Consider the following 6,079-nt stretch of genomic DNA (forward strand, 5'->3'; position numbering starts at 1 on the left):
CTCGTGTGGACGGAAGGTTCCGATTTCGTCCCTGAACAACTCCATTTTGACAAGAGTTCCTCAGGGATACAGCCTGCCTTCACTATTGACGAGGATGCTGAGTGTATGGACTTCCTTTTGGCCTTCCTCGATGACGAAGTCATGCAGCACATATGTGATGAGACCAACGGGTACGAGTCACAACGTGCTATTAGTGGTGCAGGTGCAGCGAAGATGCGACAGTGGACTGTGCTTGGAGTGCAGGAGCTGTATGTGTTCTTCACCCTCATGCTTCTCATGCCACATTCAAAGAAGCATGAGTTGGAAGATTACTGGTCCATAGACCCCTTACTACCCTCACCCACCTTCAGTAAGTACATGGCCAGAGATTACTTCCGGAACATCATGGGAAACCTGCACTTCGCCAACAATGATGTACCTTCCCAGACTGACCCACTCTGGAAGATCCAGGAGATTCTGAGCAGAATGAAGGATAAATTTAGGTCATTCTTCCACCCATTTCAGAAGGCTGTCATAGAAGAATCCTTGGTTTTGTTTGGAGGACGTCTGAGGTTTGTACATTACATTCCAAACAAACGTCATTGCTTTGGAATCAAGTTCTTTGTACTGTGCAACTGTAAAATGGGATACATCCTTGACTTCGTCATCTATTCAGCCAGCACTGTCGATCTGGACAAAACACACCCCCTTGGCTTCTCAGGCTGTGTAGTGAAAGTGCTGCTTGAAAGGTATTTTGGTGGGAATCATGTGCTGTATACTAACAACTACTATACAGCACCGAAACTTGCTAAATGCCTTTCAGATTACGGCATTGGCTCCTGCGGCACTGTGAAGAGCAATCGTGCCAACTTCCCCAAATTCCTGAGGCAGGAAACTCACAGTAAGGAGACATGCACCTACATAAGTCTGAGAAGATGCTGGCAGTACGGTGGCATGACAAGAGGGTCGTGCACATGCTCACCACCGTACACAAGGGGGAACTGAAAGACAGTGGGAAGGTCGACCGTATGACAGGCGAACCTGTGAGGAAACCTGATGCTGTCACTGACTATAATATCACTATGCGGCTGGTGGACAAGTCCGACATGATGATTGGAGAGATCGACAGCCTCAGGAAGAATACTAGGTGGTACAGGAAAGTTTTTCTGCATCTCATTGACATGACGACGTTGAACGCCTTCATTCTGTTCAAGATGAAGGTAAAGCCACCCAAGTCCTTCTCCCTGAGGTTCAGCAGGACTTGTGTTCAGCAGCTGCTTGAGAGATATGGTAGGTTGACAGCAGCAGCTCCAAGGCGCCATTCTGTTAGACTTCCTGACAAACTTGAGCATAGGGTGTACACGGATCGGCACAGACTGGTGCAAATGTCTCCCACAACGAAGAGGAAGGCTGTGATCCACAGGTGCCAGGTATGTGCACATACCACCAGACGCACACCTGAGCACAAATGCACCTCTTGGCAGTGCGCTGAGTGCCAGGTTCCCCTCTTCGTAACCTGCTTCTTTGATTACCACAGCTTGAAGCAGTTCTAAAAGTGCAAGTGGAAAATGTAAATAATGTGTAAATAATGTGTAAATAGCAAGTGAAAGCAATGGATGTAAATATGATTGAACAGTGTAATATAGTTTTATTAGTTACTGAAAGTGACAGTGCATAACATAGTGTACGTAAAATAGAAGTGTAAATATTGAAAATACAATAGAAAATGTAAATAGAAATGTAAATAATTAGTAATATAAGAATATGAGTACAAATACTTGAAGTTATGACAGTGAAAGTGAAACCTTGGCTCTCTACGTATTTTACTGAAGGAGAAAGTGATTGCCTACAGTGACAATAAACTACTATTACTGAAGGAAACTTATGGATAAATACTGCAGATATATATAAATTTTATAAAGTAATAGGAATATAAAATGTGAGTATTTTTATGAATAATAAATGACAGAACACCAACAGGGAATGAGGACGGGTTGGAAGCTCGTACGCGCTCGTAATTTACATTGCTTTCACTTTTTTTTTTTTTTTTTGAGAATGGATTCCAAACTATTTGAAAATCATAGAATAGTGTTTCTAGTGATATAAGGCTGTGGTAATCATATTACAGGATGTCGGGAAGTGTAAAGTGGAGACTTAGTTACCCAACTTCAGAAGTCTCCACAAGTCCTACGGTTGTCGACGAAGGCTCAACAAACATCCCAGGAGAAAGCAGAAGGTATGTGCCATAGGCATATGTAATTATAATATTCTAGGGCTAATAACTGATTTTTGGTAAATATTTTTAAAAAGTCAGTCAGAGCGCACGGATCGGCGAAAACATCGCCGTGGTGTAGGGGTTAATACTATTCATAATCATCATCATCATCATCATCATCATCATCATCATCATATCATCATCATCATCATCATCATCATCATCATCATCATATCATCATCATCATCATCATCATCATCATCATCATCATCCGGATCTCCTTTCCCACCCCAGGGCAGGGTGAGGGGTAGCAATGTCCAGACAGCCCAAATTTGCCCAATCGCATAGGCCTCGCCTCCATTCACTAATCATTCAAGCCCCTGGAATCCTAGCTCTATCGGAATCACCTATAACATTCACCACGTTCTGTAGGTTCACACAAACATATCCGACAGAGTCAGTCCGGATGCTGCCACGTTAAAAAGGGGTGCCAAATCCCTAATCATCCCTAGAATACTATCGTGGGGTCGAAGTGAACCCCCCCCAGGAGGTAATAATGCGATCATGGGGAGATAAGGGGCCAAGGGTGCTGGGTCTCCCAGTACCTTCATGCCACTACAACCACTCTTGAAAGGAGGTAGTGTGGTGCAGCTCGCTTGCATTTTGTATGCTGAAAAGTATGCTTGGGGTTGGCTCAATCCCACGTTAGTGTTTATAGGTTTGGGGGGGAAATAGTTGACAGGAATATAATTATTTTGAGATTAGTACATCTGTACACCAGTACATACACTGTTCACTCCTAACTATACTTGTACTTATTAGTTCAAGTACGGGATATATGTGTAACATTAGATTGTAGTCATTTTGCATGCAGAAGCTTTTTCGTTTTTCAAAGAAAAAATATAATAATCCATAAAAATTCTTTTGTGATCACTGGCTATAGCCTTGGTGATCAATAATAAGTAGTTGTTGTTCATTTACAGGGGTAAATATAGGTTTTAAAAATCCATTGCACACTAGTCGTTCTTTGACTATAAAAAAAATATAAAAACTTTTTCGTCCCTCTCCCACAGACTTCCTAATGCTACCCCAAGGCTGTGGGTATGTTAGCAGAGACTCCCACTACCAGGTTGTTTGTGTGCCTACACCCAAGCCCGCAGCTGCAGTCGTCTCCATATAGCATTGGTCTTCAGCACAGTCATTAGTTAATCTTAGTATTTTTACACTTATCCACCTTAGTGTTAAGATACAGTTTCAAGTCACTGGTTTTTCACTCAGATTGAAGTACAAAGGTCATATTTCCTATGTATGCCAAGGAATTGAATAACTTCTAATTTTGACTATTTTCTTTTCATTTTTCGAAAATGGGGTTCAGTCAACCCCACGTTAGTGTTGGTGTCAGATCAGGGGTTTGTGTTCTAGGGTCATGCCCTTCTTACAACATTCATCCAGCCAACTCAGTCTTTTGTCAGTTCCCTAGCCTCACTGACTTCCAAACCTCTCTTCATCACACACTCATCCATCATATCTCTCCACTTTCTACTTGGCCTATCTCGCCTCCTCCCTCCTTCAAATTCGCTCAGATATACCTTTTTCACTACTCTGTTGTTATCCATCTCAATACATTCTCTTCGATTCTGGTGTCCACCAACTTCCTCACTCGACATCTTTCACGAATCACATTTCGTATCCTATCCTCCCTCTGTACTCCACATACATTCCTCAGCAGTCCCATCTCCACTGCTCTTACTCTTGACTTTTCATTTTCATGCCACACCATAGTCTCACATCCATATGTTTAAGTTGGCACTAACACTCCTTCATGTAAGCCTCGTGCATCACGCTACTTTCAACTTCTTTTGAACATTTTTCTCTCTTTCTATCATTGTACCCAGGTATTTGAACTCTCTCACCAATTCCAGTCTCTCGCCATTCGCTGCAACATCCCACTGGGAGTCACCTTCTCTCAATATCCATCGCATTACTCTTTTCTACATTTACTCTCAAGACACGACACTCACAGACATCAGCAAAACTCTGCACTATCCTAGTAAGTTCTTGTCCAGTATTTGCTTGCACTATGGCACCATCAGCATACAACAAATTTGAGATATTCCTTCCATTACCAACGCCATCCTCCTCTCCATTACTCGTGTTTTTATTTCTCTCCTCACCCCATCCATATATATATAATGAAGAACCATGGGGACATCACACAACCTTGTTGCATGCCCACACCGATCGTGAACCTTCACTTGGATGCCCATTAACCCTTACAAATGCTTCACTACCATCATAAAAACTCTAGATGGTACCTAGCAGCTTACCCTCTACATCGTACATGCGCAAAACTTTCCACAATCCTTCTCTGTTCACTTTGTCATATGCTTTTTTCAGATCCATGAATGCAGTAAACACCTTATCGTCCTTCTCACAAGCCCTCTCTGCTATCTATCTCACTGCAAATATTTGATCCACACACCCTCTGCCACTCCTAAAGACACCCTGTTCATCACTCACTAGGACTGATGATATCTCTCTTACATTCTTTATAATAATTCTTCCATATACCTTCCTACCACACTTGATAAAGTTATGCCACGATAATTCATGCACTCACTTCAGCCACCTTTATTTTTGTACAGGGGTACAGTCACAGCCTTTTTCCACTCCGCTGGCACAGTTTCACTCACCCATGCCTTCTTGCATATCGCCAAGAAGTACTTCATTCCACATTCTCCACTGCACTTAATCATCACTGCATGCACCACATCAACTCCAGCCGCTTTCTCATTTTTCAGCCACTTCATAGCACTCTTCACTTATGCCAGTGTCATGTCTCCTGGCACTGCACTCCTTCTCTGCACACCTCCAAAACCAATCATGTTTACAGCCGTTCTGCTCTCTCTATTCCCATTCATCAGGCTTTCAGAATTATTCTTCCGTCTGGTTCTTACTTCATCCCCATGGGTTAATAATCTGCCACCTACATCTTTCACACCATCACATTTCTTTCTGCTTTCACTTCTACGTTTCTGCACCTCTTTCCAGAATAACTTCCTGTTTTCAGAGTAGTTTGCTTTCATTTTTCTTCCTAGATCATCGTTTACCTCCTTTTTATTCCTCTTCACTAGTCTCTTTACATGCTTCTTGCTCTCAGTATATTCAGTTCTTAATTCAACTGAACCCTTGTTCTGTAACCACTTTAGCCACTTCTTCCTCTTTTCCTCCATTGTTCTCTTAACCTCTTCATCCCACCATGCCGTGCCTTTCTTCTTTGTTGTTACTCTTGCCACACCACACACCACTTTAGCATTCCTAACTATGCAATCCCTATATGCATTCCACAGGCTGTCCAGATCCATTTCATTCCAGTTCACAGATTCTAACTCCTCCTCTGCTTTGGTCCTGTAGTGATCTGCCATTTCTTTGACCTTCAGCTTCACAACCTTCAGTCTTTCTCCCTGACTGCTCTTCTCTCTCCTGATCCTCCTCACTCCTCTCAGTTTCATCTTGCATACTACAATCGTATGATCTGACAGATCTCCACATCGTCCTCTCACGGCCATCGTATCAGCAATCATTCCCGTCATTGACCTTTCTACGAACATGTAATCAATCAGGCTTCTTTCAACACGATCCCCGTACCCTCTATACTATGCATATTTATGTGCATCTTTGTGTCTGAAATACGAGTTACAAATGCACAACCTCCTTTCCTGACACATATCCTGTAGTCGCTTTCCATTATCATATTTTCCTGGTACTCCATTACAACCCATTATGTTATCCTCTGGACCAGTGCCAACTCTTCCATTCATATCACCCATTACGATTATCTTATAGCCCCTGGGCATTACTCCCACTACATCCAGCTCATCCCAA

This window comes from Coenobita brevimanus, chromosome 33 (genome assembly GCF_032717465.1).
Source record: "Coenobita brevimanus isolate Jiangsu-jjx chromosome 33, ASM3271746v2, whole genome shotgun sequence".
NCBI classification, from domain to species: Eukaryota; Metazoa; Arthropoda; class Malacostraca; order Decapoda; family Coenobitidae; genus Coenobita; species Coenobita brevimanus.